Genomic DNA, 17,286 nt, shown 5'->3' with positions numbered 1-17,286 from the left:
AGAACATACAGTCATTCTGAAAACAGTAAAGATAAATTTGTGAAGATACAAGACAATTAAATGATGTAACTCATGGTGGAGATAAGTCTGCTTGTCTTTAAGAAACAAATGCCACCTGACAAAGTCTGTGCTTTAGAAACTGTAAAAAATTCCAGGAAAACTAAAATCTGGCTTCTGCTCTGTGATAGGCGCTTCCCACTGTGTTGGGAAAACAAGCATCACACATGAAAGTATCAAAAATCTGGCCTCTCAAAGTAACATATAACTTCTTTCTTACATTTCTTGGGAGATCTGAAACATTTTTTCCAGGTTTCTTCTTCTGGACCTGCCTATTGTATCTGTTTCTGTGGGCCAAGACTTGATGGTTGAAATATGTTGCTCATTTAGCTTCCATAACGCCACACAAACTTGTTCCTCTACCACTCTGAAAAAGTTTCTGCTTCCGATTTTCGATTCTTATTTTCTTTTGCTTTTTTCTTTTTATCTCCACTTCCCCATTACCTGCTTTCCTGTCCCCTCCTGCCTTCTCATCCTTGCCCCTGGGCTGGTGTGCCCATTTTGTCTCTTATACATGGTTGAGCTACATGTATTATTGTTTGCTTTTTTTATGGGCCTGTCTAATCTTTGGCTAAAGGGTGAATCTAAGCAGTGATCTCAGTACTGAGTTAAAAGGGTGTCAGGGGGCCGTATTCTCGGCATTTCTCCAGTCTCTGAGAGACCAGTAAGTCGGGTCCATTCTTGTGAGTTAGAATTTTGTTCTACATTTTTCTCCAGCTCTATCCAGGATCCTATGTTATGATCCCTGTCAGAGCAGTCCGTGGTAGTAGCTGGGCACCATCTGGTTGTGCTGAACTCGGTTTTGTGGAGGTTGTGGTAGTTGTGGCCCATTGGTCCTTTGAACCAATCTTCCACGTGTGTCTTTGGTTTTCTTCATTCTCCCTTGCTCCAGACGGGGTGGGACCAGTAGACATATCTTAGATGGCTGCTCACAAGCTTTTTAAGACCCCAGGTGCTACTCACCAAAGTAGGAGGTAGAACATTTTCTTTATAAACCATGTTATGCCAGAGCTAGATATCCTGAAGACCATGGTCCCTAGTCCTCAGCCCAGTAATTCAGTCCCTCAGGGAGTTTGGATGTGTCTATGAAGCTTTCATGACCTTGCTTTGGTCTAGTTGTTCTGGCTTCCCCAGTATTGTGTACTGTCTTACCCTTCACCATAGTTACCACGTATCTATTACCTAGTTAGTGTTTTCCCTCCCTCCTCTCCCCTGCCTCATAACCATCAAAGATTGTCTCTTGCTAGCAAGTGGCCATCTAAGACGCATCAATTGGTCTCAACCCACCTGGAGGAAAGAAGAATGAAGAACACCAAAGACATGAGGTAAATATGAGCCCAGGAGACAGAAAGGCCACATAAACCAGAGACTCCATCAGCCTGAGACCAGAAGTACTGAATGGTGCCCAGCTATCACCAATGACTGCCCTGACAGGGAACACAACAGAGAATCTCCAATGGAGCAGGAGAACAGTGGGATGTAGACCTCAAATTCTTGTAAAAAGGCCAGACTTTATGATCTGACTGAGACTAGAGAGACCCTGGAGGTCATGGTCCTCAGCCCCTCTGTTAGCCCAAAACTGGAACCATTCCTGAAGCCAACTCTTCAAACAGGGATTGGACTGGACTATAAGACAGAAAATGATACTGGTGAGGAGTGAGCTTCGTGGCTAAAGCAGACATTTGAGACTATGTGGGCAGCTACTGTCTAGAGGTGAGATGAGAAGGCAGAGGTGGACAGGAACTGGTTGAATGGTCACTGGGAATGCAGGGTGGAGAGGATGAGTGTGCTGTCTCATTAGGTGGATAACAGCTAGGAGTTCACTGCAAGATGTGATTAAGTTTTTGTATGAGAGACTGACTTGATTTGTAAACTTTCACTTAAAGCACTGTATATAAAAAAAAAAGATTATTTCTCTTTGTGTGTAAACTTTTTCATGAGTTTTTATACTAGTGGTCTCATACAGTATTCGTCCTTTTGTGATTGACTTTTTTCACTCAGCATAGGGCCCTCCAGATTCATCCATGTTGTGAGATATTTTGCAGGTTCATCATTGATATCATTGATCTTTATAGTGAGTTGTAATTCCATTGTGTGTATGTACCATAGTTTTCTTTATCCATTTATCTGTTGATGGGCACTTAGGTTGTTTTCATCCTTTTGCTATTGTGAATGATGCTGCAGTGAACATGAGTGTACACATGTCTATTCATGCGATGGCTCTTATTTCTCTAGGATATACTCCCAGGAGTGGGAATGTTGAATCATATGGCATTTCTATTTCTAGTTTTTCGGGAAGCACTGTATCATTTTCCAAGATGGTTGTACCATTTTGCATTCCCGTGAGGAGTTCATAAGAGTTCCAATCTTCCCGCAGCCTCTCCAACATTTATTTTTTTGATTGTTGACAGTAATGTCGGAGTGAAATGGTATTTCATTGTGTTTTTGATTTGCATGTCTCTGAAAAAAAAAAATTTTTTTTTTTTTTTAATGGCTAGTGATCACGAGTATTTCCTCATGCATCTGTCTGTTAGCCACCTGAATGTCTTCTTTGGTGAAGTGTCTGTTCATTTCCTTTGCCCATTTTTGAAAGTGGATTATTTGTCTTTCTGTTGTAGAGGTATTGGATTTTCGTGTAGGTTATGGAGATTAGACCTTTGCCCAATTTGTAATAGCCAAAATTTTTTTCCAAGACTGTAGGTTCTCTTTTTACTTTTTAGGTGAAGTCTTTTGATGAGCCTGTTTAATTTTTAGGAGCTTCCAGTTATCTAGTTTATCTTCTGGTGTTCGTGTATTGTTAGTTATGATTCGTATCCTGTTTATGCCGTGTATTGGGGCTTCTAGTGTTGACTCTATTTTTCTCCTATGATCTTTTTGTTATTTAGGTCTTTGATGCATTTTGAATTAGTTTTTGTGTATGGGGTGAGGTATGGGTCCTGTTTTATTTTTTGCAGATGGACACTGAGTATTGCCAGCACTATTTGTTAAAAAGGTTGTCTTTTGCCCATTTAATGAACTTTGGGCCTTTGTTGAAGATCAGGTGACCATAGGTGGATGGATTTACACCTGGGTTCTCAATTTTGTTCCATTGGTCAATGTATCAGTCATTGTACCAGTATCAGGCTGTTTTGGCTACCATTGCTGTATAGTAGGTTCTGAAGCCAGGTGGTGAGAGCTCTCCTACTTTATTCTTCAAAAAGGCTTTACTTATCCCGGTCTCTTCCATTTCCATATAAAGTTAATGATTCCTATTTCCTTCTCCTTGAAGAGTTTTTTTTTTTTTTTTTTTGAAGAGTGCTTTTGGTATTTGCATTGGGATTGCATCGTATTTGTAGATTGCTTTGGGTAGAATTGTCATTTTCACAATGTTGAGTCTACCTATCCAAGAGTGTGGTATGTTTTTCCATTTATGTAGGTATCTTTTGGTTTCTTGCTGTAGTGTTTTGCAGTTTTCTTTGTATAAGTCTTTTACATCCCTGGCTAGATTTATTCCTACATATTTTATTTTTTTAGGGGCTATTATAAACGGTATGGAAACCCTGGTGGCGTAGTGGTTAAGTGCTACGGCTGCTAACCAAAAGGTTGGCAGTTTGAATCTGCCAGGCTCCTCCTGGAAACTCTATGGGGCAGTTCTACTCTGTCCTATAGGGTCACTATGAGTCAGAATCGACTCGACAGCAGTGGGTTTTTTTTTTTTTTTTTAATAGATGGTATTGTTTTCCTGATTTCTTTTTCATCATTCTCTTCATTGGTGTATAGGAATCCAACTATTTTTTGTATATTTATCTTGTACCCACCTACTGTGCTGAATCATCTTATTAGTTCCATTAGTTTTCTCATGGAGTCTTCTGGGTTTTCTATGTATAGTATCATATCATCCACAAATAGGGACAGTTTTACTTCTTCATTACCAATTTGGATGGCCTTTATTTCTTTTTCTTTTCTTATTACTCTAGCTAGGATTTCCGGCACAATGCTAAATAGGAGTCAGGATAAAGGGCATCCTTATCATGTTCCTGTTCTCTAGAGGAGTGATTTCATTTCAGCCTCTCACCATTAAGGATGATATTGGCTGTTGGCTGTTGTTGTATAGATGCCCTCTGTTATGTTGAAGAACTTGCCTCCCACACCTATTTTATTGAGAGGTTTTATCAGGAATGTGTACTGGACTTTGTTGAACGCCTTTTCCTTATTGATTGAAATGATAATGTGGTTCTTCTGTTTTATTTATACCGTGGATTATGTTGATTGATTTTCTAATGTTTAGTCATCCTTGCATACCTGGTATGAATTCCACATGGTTGTGATGTGTTATTTTCTTGATATGATGCTGAATTCTATTGGCGAGAATTTTTTTTGAGAACTTTTGCATCAATTTTCATGAGCGATATTGGTCTGTAATTTTTTTTTTTGTGGTGTCTTTGCCTGTTTGGTGTCAGGGTTTGCTGGTTTTCGTAGAATGAATTCAGCAGTATACATTCCCTTGCTATGTTTTGAAATATTTTGAGTAGTACTGGTGTAAGCTCTTTTCTGAACGGTTGGTAGAATTCTCCAGTGAAGCCAGCTTGGCCAGGGCTTCTTTTTGTTTGGAGTTTTTTTTTTTTTTAACCTTTCAATCTTTCCTCTTGTCATGGTCTGTTCAGATTCTCAGCTTCAGTTTGTGTAGGTAGTGTGTTTCTAGAAATTTGTCCATTTTCCCTAGGTTTTCAAATTTGTTGGAGTATAGTTTTTTCTAGTACTCTTTTATGATGCTTTTTATTTCAGTTGTGTCTGTTGTAATGTCCCCCATTTCACTTCTTATTTGGATTATTTGTATCCTCTCCTGTTTTTCTTTTATCATTTTGTCCAACAGTTTGTTGATTTTGTTGATCCTTTCAAAGAACCAACTTTTGGTTTTGTTGATTCTTTTTGTTGTTTTTCTATTATTTATTTCATTGATTTCCAACCTGATTTTTATTATTTCCTTCTTCTGGTGGCTGTGGACTTCTTTTGCTGTTCTCTTTCTATTTGTTCAAGTTGTGTGGCTAAAGTTTTTATTTTGTCCCCTTCTTCTTTTTTAAGGTGTGCATCTTTTGCTGTAAATTGACCTCTGAGCACTTCCTATGCTGTGTCCCAAAGGTTTTAGTATGATGTGTTTTCATTCTTATTTGAGTCTAGGAATTTTTAGATTCCATCTTTGATTTCTTCTATTTCCCAGTGGTTTTTAAGCAGGGTGTTATTCAGTTTCTACGTACTTGTTTGTTTATTTTCCTTGATCTTCTGGTTATTAATTTCTACCTTTATGGCATTGTGATCAGAAAAAATATTTTGTATTATCTCAGTGTTTTGGATTTCGTTGAGGGTTACTGTGTGGCCAAAACTGTAGCCTATTCTGGAGAATGTTCCAAGTGTGTTGAAAACAATGTGTACTTTATTGCTGTTGGATGGATTGTTCTATATATGTGTATGAGGTCAAGTTGGTTTACTGTGGGGTTTAGAACTTCTGTATCTTTTTTCAGTTTCTTTGTAGATGTTCTGTCCTTTACCAAGAGTGATGTGTTGACGTCTCCTACTATTATTGTGGAACTGTCAGTTTCTGTTTTCAGTGCTGTTACAGTTTGTTTTATGTATTTTGGAGCCCTGTCATTGGGTGTGTAGATATGTATTGTGGTTATGTCCTCACGGACTTGTCTATTTTTTTCTTATTTTTGTCTGTGTTTTCCTTTGTCTCTCGAAGGGCCCTGAATATTAGAGTTTTGAATTCCCTATCAGGTGATTCCAGTGCATTTTCTTCTACTGGAAGGTTAACTGGTGTTTTATTTTGGAAGATTTTTGGAGCCATCCTGTCCTGTTTTTTTAAAATATGTTTTGATATTTCTGCTGTCTTTGGGACACTCAGGAATTATTTTCTTCATTTATTCATTGTAGATTTATTTGTTTGCTCCTGCTTTTTTCTTTTATTTGGTTATGTCTGGGCAGGTGGGCTGGGCGTGCTTTGCTGTTTGCTCATCTGTGGGCACAATGCTTCTCACTACCTTGTCCAGGTGGGCAGTGCCAGTCACTCATCTATGGTGTAGAAGGGTAGGCTTAGTGAAGGGGGAGAGCAGGGATGGGACTTTTGCATTATGTACTGGGGCTGACAGAATAAGGTCAGGGGCAATGCAGAGCAGGGTCTGGTGGTCTGTGCCTGAGCCCGTTAAGGGTATGGCACTCAATGTGCTGTGCAGATAGGCAGGAAGGAAGGGGGAGAATGTGATGTGTGGAGCTGAGTGTGGGAAAGAAGAAAGAGAAACAGAAGGATAAAAAAAGAAAAATAAATAAAGAAAAAAGGGAAAGTGAACAAAATGATGACCTAGCAGTGTGGCACAGCCAGTTAAGAAGGGGCATGGATAGCACGTGGGGCTTGGTGAACAGGCAAAAGGAAAGGAAGGGTGAGAGAGACAAGAAACCAAGAAAAAAAAAGTCAGTGATGGAGCCTGCTGTTGGGAAGCTATATATAGGTGCCTTGCTAGCCGAGTCTTGTGGCACAGCCTGTCAAGAGAGAGCAAACATGGAACATGTGGTTAGACAGGTGGGAGAAAGGAGAAGAAAGAATGAGAGAGATAAGAAAATGAAAAAGAAAAAGAAAGAAAAAATGTTGCCGAGGGAGCCCACCAGCGGGGTGGTGAGGACTGGGGAAGCCAAGTGTCAGTGGCTTCCTAGCTGGTTGGTGTGGCAGAGCCTATCAAGAAGGAGCGGAGGTGCCATGGGCAGCCAGGTGGGCAGGAGAGAGGAAAGGAAGGAAAGGAGAGAGAGATAAGAAACTAAGAAGAAAAAAAAAAATTGGTGCTGAGGGAGCCCACTGGCAGGGTGGCATGGACTGAGGAAGCTATGTGCCAGACGCTCCCCAGCTGGGGGGTGTGGCACAGCCTGTCAAGAAGGGGCAGAGACAGTACACACAGCCAGATGGACAGGAGGAAAGAAGGGAGTGAGAGACAAGAAATCCAGAAGAAGAAATATGGTGCTGAGGGAGCCCATAGGTGTAGTAAAGCAGACCTGGGAACCATGTGCTGGCAGCTCACAGCCAAACTGCGTGGCACAACCCATCAAGAAGGGGTGGAGACAGCACATGGCACTAGCTCAGTGGGAGAAAGAAAGGAAGGAGGTGTGAGAGAGAGGGAAGAAACAAAAAGAACTCAAAATAACAAGAGCAACAACAAAAAAATAGCACTGATGAGGCCTGATGGTGGGGGTGGGGTGAATCCAAGCAGCAAGGACCTGGTGTCTCTCTGGCTGAGTGGCCACAGCTTGCCCGGAAAGTGGTGGAGGCCATGCAGAGAGAATAAGCATAGGTGGTGGGAAAGCATTTATTCCAGGTTACTGGGTGCTCTGTCTCCTGTTGGCAGCTCCATGAAATTGCCTTCCCATATTCCCTGTCCGCCGCTCCCAGCAGCTGAGGTCCAAGATGGCGAGTCTGTGCCATGTTAGCTGCTTTCCTTGTTCTCTGTTCTCTGCCAGTTTCCTATTCCATTAGGTGTTTGGTTGAGTTCTCTATCTCTCGATTTGATGTTTATGGTTCCAGAATTGACATTTGTATTTGTTTTACTTAGTTTCTCGGGTCTTTGCTGCAGAGGGATGGCATGGTGCCTCTGTCTACAGTGCCATGCTGGCTCCACCCCTGATTTTGTAAATATTTTAAGAAAAAAATAGTAGAGATTATTGACTGTGTGTGATTTTGATTGCCTTGCCCCAGGGCAAGTTGTAGGAAATTCTCCTGGCACCTCACAGTGGGGTTAATGTCCTCATTAAACACTTGTAAGTATTTGCATCCAAAGCTTTCCTTTATGTGCTTTGTCATGGATATTTATAAATTGCTGAAGTGTTTGGGGTAAAATGCATGATTTCCCAAAGCAATCCCAGCATATTCAATGCTGAAATATAAGCTATCTTTTTTGTTATTGTTTTGTTATTTTTCTGCAATCTAGCATAGAAAATTTCTTGAAATATAAAAACACTCTTTGATGGAATGCTCATGAATTTTAAATATTCTCAATATGTCATTCCAATACTTAAAATAAATGCAGTGCGTCTCAAAAACATATATTAAGTTCTGGGAAAGGAGGAAAAGAGAAATTCTTTCCCCTACAGTCTTGAACAGCATTTAAATATCAAACGGTACAATTAGAGAACTGCCAGTTTACTTTGAGCTTTAAGGCCTGTCTTAAACGAACACCTCGAAGATGTGTGCATTTAACTGGGATAAGGACTACATTTCTACATGGGTGACATTTTAACAGGAAATAGTAATAAATTGTAGCTATCCAGTGTTCTGTAGCGATGAGTAGAGTCAAAAGCTATGGATCATAAGTAGGAAAATCTAGATCAAGTAGAAGAGCTGGTGACTAATAATTCTTCCAGGTTAGTATGATTCGGTCAGATGAGGTGTGTGTCCTGAGCGTTCACAGTAAGGAGTGCCGGAGGTTCAGTGATCATCATGTATTTAGAATGAGAGATTCAAACAAAATAGTCAGCAACGATTCATTGAAACAATAACTAGTGGTATATAGATATATTGTTAGCATCTAAAAGATTATTCTTTTACTTCAAAGATATTACCTTCCTTAATGCATGAATCCTAAAGACATTTCTGTAAGAGGCAGGAAAAAAAGAATAATGCCTTCTATTATCAATAATATGTGTAATATGTGTCTGTTACTACTAGCCAGTGCTACTAGATAAAAATAAGATGAATAAAATAGAAGTTTAAAATTTAGAAAATTTCTGGTAGTGCTAATAGTTTTTAGAAAAATTCCGGTAGCACTAACAGTTTTTGCAGATGATTTAATAGTATATCTGAAAAATCTAGGAGAATTAAAGAAAAAAAACTTTTAACTACAAGAAAATCCATACTGATTTATGTAGTAGTAGATTGCAAAGTTAGTGCATAGGATTCAATAAATTTTATACGTACAAACTACTTTAATCAGATGATAAAACAGAAGAGAATGCTTCATGTTCAAAAGGAGCAAGCAAAAATAAATACCCAGCAATAAATTTAACCAAAAATCTTAAGAGTTATGTGAAGAAAACTTTTTAAGGCTACCGAAGGATATTAGAGAAAATTTGAACAAATGTGAGAACATAGCATGATCTTACATAAAGACTCTTAGCATAAGTGTGACAATATTCTTCACGACATTTAATAAATTTTATCTTAGTTCAATGGAATATCAGCTTTTTTAACTAGACAATGAGGATATAAAGTTCATAAGAAAAATAAGGAAATAGCCAGAAACACCAAGAAAAGGTAAATTGATAAAGGGGTCCTAACGCTATCTGATATTAAATCATGATATTTTAACTCTTCTGTAGTTAAAACTGCTATATTTGTGCATGCATTCACTGACCAGATAATGCAACAGAATATTAAGTCCACACATATACAAAAGTTCAGACGTAAATTTGGTACATTAAAGAAGGACAGTCTGGTTACTATTTCTGTATAACAAACGACACCAGAATTTAGTGATTTAAAACAATGTTTTGTTATCACTCATGGCTTCTGAGTATTAGGAATTTGTAGGCATCTTAGCTGTGGGGTTTTGAATCTGGGTCCCTTGTGTTTGCAGTCACATGGTGGTTAGTCCTGGTGTCATCTCAGAGCCTTTTTTTATTCACATGTCTAACACCTGGGCTGAGAGCTAGATGGTGGAACAGCTGGGGCTGAGTAAGAATCTCTTTAGATCTTTATGTAGTGTCTCCATATGGTCTTCACCCTGGTATTGTCAGGGTAGCTGGATTTTTTACATGGTAGCTCAGTGCTCCAAAGGCGCATATCCTGAGACAGGGCTGAATGGAAGCCACATTGCCTTTCATGACCTAGCTTTAGAAATCACCCATCATTATTCCCACCTTATTCTATTGGTTGAGGTAGTTACAAAGGTCTGCCTAATATTAACAAAGAGGACAACGTTGACCCTCACTCTTATCAGAAAAGTGTTAAAGGGTTATTTTAAGAAGAGCGTGTGAGAAGGAATAACTGTCAAAGTCTCTTCTCATCTTTTAACCCTGACCTTGACATAGTGATATTTCCTTATTTGTTTGCAGGAAGCTTTTTTCCAAGTCACATGGGGTTTCTATGGCTTCGATATGGTTATTGACAACATCGTGGGACGACACTGATGGTAACATTGATGTATTCCTAGTGTCCACACTTGAAGGATATCATAGCTGCCCACCTATTTAGCATTTCTAACCCCTGGCTGGAAAACATGGCAATATAGTGGTTAAGAGCCACGGCTGCTAACCAAAATGTTGGCAGTTCAAATCCAGCAGGTGCTTTTGGAAACCCCATGGGGCAGTTCTACTCTGCCCTATAGGGTCACTATGAGTTGGAATTGACTCGACAGCAATGGGTTTGGTTTTTGGTTTGGAACCCCTAGCTTACTGATCCTGCCTATTTTAAAAGCAAACCCTAGACAATATAAGATAGGGAATTTTGTTATTTGTTTAGTAAGAAGATTTAGACCTTTGGACAATGAGATTATTGAGACACCCTCATAGTGTTTTGTGTTTCAAATGCATGTCTGTGACTCCATTTTAAGACAAAGCATTGCCAGAACAAAAATATATGCAAATCAGATTCAAAGAACTTAATTAAAAAAAAACAAAACAAAAAAAACGCTGAGCACTGTGTCCATTGCAGATGCTGTTTGCATCACATCTGATACCATTAGAAGGCCACTATCCTAGAAGCAAGAGGACCTGGGGGTATTTTCACTCTCCATCGTTCATCCTAATTCCCCGCTGTTTAAGTCGCTCCTTGGGAGTCATTATGTACTTCTGGAAACTATGCTCACTATTGCAGGTCACTAGGGAACCATGTAGCTTGCAGAAGCTATAATTTACAAAATACCTTCTGGAGAAAAGAGGGAGAAAAAAGAGCTTGGAAAGTGCTTTCTTTTCTTGCAGTGGATGGAGCATATATACACGATGAGAAGTAAACTCAACAATTTTATCATGACACAAGAGCTTCATAAATGCAAAGGAATCTTCCCATAGGTTAAACAAGGCAAATTGGAGATCCCTTGTTCTCGTCTAGCTAAGTCGTTGTGATAATAAACATACATTCCCGTGGTTCTACTAATAGCCTTTGAACAAGAACATTAGCAAGATCATTCCCTGTATCTATGAGTAATTCTCAAACAGATACGCTTTACGTGTTTTATTGTTCTGTCAGAATATATATATATGGAAACCCTGGTGGCATAGTGGTTAAGTGCTACAGCTGCTAACCAAGAGGTCGGCAGTTCAAACCCACCAGGTGCACCTTGGAAACTCTATGGGGCAGTTCTACTCTGTCCTATAGGGTCGCTATGAGTCGGAATCGACTCAACGGCACTGGGTTTGTTTTTTGTTTTGCTTTGTTTTTATGTGTATATACCAAACCAAAACCCCACTGCCGTCGAGTCGATTCCTGCTCGTAGCGACCCTATAGGACAGAGTAGAACTGCCACATAGAGTTTCCAAGGTGCACCTGGTGGGTTTGAACTGCCAACCTCTTGGTTAGCAGCCGTAGCACTTGACCACTATGCCACCAAGGTTTCCATATATATATATATACACACACACACACACACAATATGCATATGTGGTAATATATGTTAAGCAACGTATTAATATTAGTGACAATAGATGATTGATATGAAATACTTGGAATATGTAATAAGTATATGAACAAACCTTGGCTAAATTAATCATTGTTAACTACAGACAGACCTTTCTGTCATCTATTAAAGGACTTATTGTTTGCTTCAAGTTTTAGCAATTATTAATAATACTACTACCAAATGAAACAAAACATTACATGCAGGACATAAGTTTTCAGATCAGTTGGGTAAGTGCTCAAGAATGCATCTGTGGGATCATATGGTAAGACTATGATTAAAAAAAAAAAAAAAAGACTATGATTAGCTTCATTAAAAAAATTGCCAAGCTATCTTCCAAAGTGGCTGCACTGTTTTCTGTTCCCACCAACAATAAGTGAGAGTTTCTGTTACTATGGATTCTTGCCAGCATTTAGTAGTCAGTTTTTTGGATTTTAGTCATTTTTTTTTAATAGATGTATTTTTTGAATTTGCAATTCCTTGACAACGTTGAGCATCTTTTGCTATCTGCATATTTTTGATGAGGTGTCTATTCAGATCTCTTGCCCATGGTATCATTGGATTGTTTGTATTCTTATTTTTGAGTTTTGAAAGTTCTTTTTATTTGTTGGATACAACTCTTGGGAAGTCCTTTATCATATATGTGTTTCTCCCAGTCTACAAATAGTTTTTTTATTCTTTTAATAGTTTCTCTCACAGAGATGATGTTTTAAATTTTAGTTAAGTCCAGCTTACATTTTTCTTTCCTGGATCATGCATTTGGGATTGTATATAAAATGTCATCCACAAACCCAGGGTCACCTAGATTTTTCCTATATTATCTCCTAGAAGTTTTATAGTTTTGTATTTTACCTTTAGATCTGTGATTCATTTTGATTTAATTTTTATTAAAGGTATTAGGTCTCAGTCTAGTTTTTTTTTTCTTTGTATGAACATCCAATTTTTATAGCACCATTTTTCAAAAGGACTAACTTTTTTTCATTGAATTATCTTTGCTGTTTTACAAGGCCTAGTTGACTATTTGTGTGGGTCTATTTCTAGACTCTTCAGTTTGCTTCACTGATCTATGTGCCTCTTCTTGCAACAACATCATACTGTCTTGGTTACAATAGCCTAATTACAAATCTTGAAATTGGTGATCATTAGCTTTCCAACTTTCCTCTTCTTTGACAGTATTGTGTTGGCTATTTTCTACATAGTTACATTTATACATCAGTATATTTAATTTTTTATATTATTGTAAATGGTATTATTATTTTGTGTAGTTTTCAATTTCAATTATTCATTGCTGGTATATAGGAAATCAATTGACTTTTGTATATGAACTTTGTATCCTGTAACTTTTTACCATCACTTATTAGTTCTAGGAATTTTTCTGTCGATTTTTTGGATTTTCTACATACGCAGTCATGGCATTTGTAATCATAAAACCAAAACCAAACCTGTTGCTGTTTATGAGAGATATTGGTCTGTAGTTTTCCTTTCTTGTAATGTCTATGGTTTGGTATTAGTGTAATTCTGACTCATCAAATGAGTGAGGAAACTGTAGAAGTTCGTATCACTTCTTCCATAAGTGTTTGGCAAAATTCATCAGTGCAACCATGTGGGTCTGGTGATAGTTTTTTAAATGTTGTTAACTATTAATTCAATATCTTTAATACATATAGGCCTATTTAGAATGTCTATTTCTTCTTATGTGAGCTTTGGTACTTAGTGTTTTTCAAGAAATTGTTTGATTTCATCTATCAAATTTGTGGGTATAGAGTTTTTCATAATATTATTTTACTATTCTTTTAATATCATTGGGATATATAGTGATGACTTTCCCATTCATTTTTGATGTTAGTAATTTGAGTTTTTTTCTCTTCTCTCTTTTTTTTATGTTTAGTCTGGCTAGAGGTTTGGCAGTTTTAATTGCCTGTACTAACACTAGCTTTTTGGTCTCAATGCTTTTTTTTTTCTATTCTTTCTATTTTCAGTTTTACTGATTTTTGCTCTAAGCTTATTATTTCTTTACTCTACTTCCTTTAGTCTTAAATTGCTCTTCTTCCTCTAGTTTCATAAGGTAGAAGCTTAGATTATTGATTTAGATCTTTGTTTTTTAATACATGGTTTTAATACTACATATATTTCGCTCCATAGGGTCACTATGAGTCAGAATTGACTCGAAGGCAACGGGTTTGTTTTTTTGGATTTTATATTTCCCTCTAAGCACTGCTTTCACTGCATGTCACAAATTTTGATAAGTTGCATTTTTATTTTAATTTAATTCAAAACATTGCTTTACATTTTCTTCTGTGACTTTTTCTTTGAGCCATGTTACTTAGAAATGTGTTGTATAACCTCTAAAAGCTGGAGATTTCCTAGCTCTCTTTCTGATATTAATCTACTTTAATTCTACTATGGTCTCAGAACATGCTTTCTATGATTTTTATTTTAAAGATTGTTAAGATGTATTTTATGTCCCAGATTGTGGTCTATTTTGGTGATTGCTCCATGTGAGCTCTGGTAGTATTTCTTTTTGGAGAGCAGGCCTTAGTTATGGAGAATGCTCAGGCATATTTCATAATTTTTCTTTCCCCTCTCCCTGCCAGGGATGTGAGAGGATTTTTTTTTTTCCTGGTCCTTCATGAGAACCTGGTTGGATTCCTTGAGATATAGCCCGTGGAAATGTGGGGAGCCAGTTAAGACTGCAGCCTCTAGGAGTTTCTCACTACCATACTCAGTCTAAGCCTACTGTCTAAATTACAATTTTAAGTGTTTCTACCAGTTTATAGTTCCAGTGGCAGCTGCTCCAGGTAAGTTGATCTCAGCTGTGATTTTCTATGTTCACCTATTCCTCCAGAATTCAGGGTGGCAGTTTCCTGCAACTTGAACTTCTGATTGGTCCAAGAAAAGTCATTGATTTTCAGTTTACTCGGCTTACTTTTTGTTGTTGTAAGGATGGGAATAACAACTTCCAAGCTCTTTACATGTTGGAGTTGCAACTAGAAGAAATAGTTCTTTCTTGAGAAAAACAAAAAGAAGATGCTTTAATTAAATGTGTGGTCACCTCTAGCTGTATCTTTTTATTTTTATATTCCAGTCTTCCCTTTGTCCTCACACTGAACTTTATGAAAGTGAAACATAAGCTCGTATCCTGGCAAATAAAACCCAGGGCATTGTTATGGATTGAATTGTGTCCCCAAAAATGTGCGTCAACTTGGCTAGGCCATGATTCCTAGTACTGTGTGATTGTCCACCATTTTGTCATCTGATGTGATTTTCCTATGTGTTGTAAATCCTATTTTTATGAGGTTAATGAGGCAGGATTAGAGGCAGCTATGTTAATGAGGCAGTACTCAATCTACAAGTTTAGGTTGTATCTTGAGTCAATCTTTTTTGAGATATAAGAGAAAGAAACAAGCAGAGAGATGGGGGACCTCCTATCACCAAGAAAGAAGCAGCTGGAGCATACATAGTTCATCCTTTGGACCTAGGTTCCTGGCACTGAGAAGCTTCTAGAACAGGGGAAGATTGATGACAAGGACGTTCCCTCAGAGCCAACAGAAAGAGAAAGGCTTTCCCTGGAGGTGACACCCAGAATTTGGACTTCTAGCCTCCTAGACTTTGAGAGAACATATTTCTGTTTGTTAAAACCATCCTTTTGTGGTATTTCTGTTACAGCAGCACTAGATAACTAAGACAGCCATCCTTTGAAAAGAAAGCAAAATAACCCCACTTGCCTTTGATGACATTTGTTCAAGGGAAACTCTTCCATACAGCTGTGATACTTTGGAGAGTCTGTGTACCTGAATCTGGAAATATCTCAAATTTGAGAGTACTTCAGAAATCAGAAGAAGGGAGCAAAAAAATTACATTAAAACTTTTTTTTTTTTTTTTTACAAATTAACCCTATGTCTGAAATGACTATTTTCTGAGCAAAGAATTAGAACAAGCAGTGAATTAATAATGTAGCGGGATATTTGCTAAGTATTCAAAAACTCATGTACCTACAGGGCTAAGCAGCTAATATACCAATATGTAGCTTGCTCTGGCTGTAACAGTAAATGTCAGATGGGCAGCTGAAGTAGAGGGCAAATAAGCCACATTAGGTCTCAAATTAAAAACAAGGCCAAAGAAAAACTTCAAGACTTTTATTTTTTCATTTGTTTGGAAAATTGATTCTTGAATATGACACCAAAAGTATGAGTAACAAAAGAAAAAATGTGTATTTAAATTGGACTTCTTCAAAATTAAAAATGATTGTGTACCAGAGAATTTATTCTGAAACTGAAGAGAAAATATTTGGTAATCATATATCTGGTACGAGTTGAATATTCAAATACATAAACAACTCCTAGAAATCAAAAAGAAAAAGACAAACAATCCAACTAAAAAATGGGCAAAGGACTCAAATAGACCTTTCTCCAAAGAAGATTTACAAGTGACCCATAAGTACATAAAAACATACTCAACAACATTAGTCATTTAAAAAATAAATAAATAAAAAGAGCGTTGCTGTCGAGTCGATTTGGACCCATAGTGACCCTATAGGACACAGTACAGCTGCCGCATAGGGTTTCCAAAGAGCGCCTGCTGAATATGAACTGCTGACCTTTTGGTTAGTAGCTGTATCACTTAACCACTGCACCACTAGGGCTTTGTTAGTCATTAAAAAAAAAGCTGCAAATCAAAACCACAATGAGATATCACTTCACCACACTAGGATGGGGACGGCTTTATAAAAAAAAAATTATACAAATGTTGTCAAGAAGGAGAAGAAATTGGAATTCCTGTTGCGGGTGGGAATGTTAATTGGTGCAGTTGATATGGAAAACAGTTTGATGATTTCTTAAAAGCTGAAACAAAGAATTAACATATTGTTGTTGTTGTTAGGTGCCTTTCAGCTAGTTCCGACTTATAACAACTCTATGTACAACAGAACGAAACACTGCCCAGTCTAGTGGCATCCTCATGATCATTGTTATGCTTGAGCCCATTGTTGCAGCCACTGTGTTAACCCTTCTCTTCTTGTCTGACCTTCTACAAAGCATGATGTCCTTCTCCAGGAGGCTGGTCCTTCCTAATATAGTGTCCAAAGCATGTGAGAATAAGTCTTGCCATTCTTGCTTCTAAGGGGGATTCTCACTATACTTCTTCCAATACAGATTTGCTCGTTCTTCTGGTAATCCATGGTGTATTCGATATTCTTCAACAACACCGTAATTCAAAGCCATAATTCTTCTTCGGTTTTCCTTAGTCATTGTCTAGCTTTCACATGCGTATGAGGAGATTGAAAGGCCATGGCTTGGGTCACGAGCATCTTAGCTGTTACAGTGACATACTTACTTTTTAACACTTTAAAAAGGCCTTTTTTTTTTTTTGGGAGATTTGCCCAATACAATGTGTCATTTGATTTCTTGACTGCTCTTCCATGAGTGTTGATTGTGGATTCAAGTAAAATGAAATCCTTGATAGCATTAAACTTTTCTCCATTTATCATGATGTCATTTATTGGTCCAGTTTTGAGGATTTTTGTTATCTTTATTTTAAGGTGTAACCCATACTGAAGGCTGTATTCTTTGATCTTCACCAGTAAGTGCTTCAAGTCCTCTTCACTCCA

The sequence above is a fragment of the Loxodonta africana genome, chromosome 15, assembly GCF_030014295.1.
Source record: "Loxodonta africana isolate mLoxAfr1 chromosome 15, mLoxAfr1.hap2, whole genome shotgun sequence".
Taxonomy (NCBI): Eukaryota; Metazoa; Chordata; class Mammalia; order Proboscidea; family Elephantidae; genus Loxodonta; species Loxodonta africana.
This window is presented reverse-complemented; position numbering follows the sequence as displayed.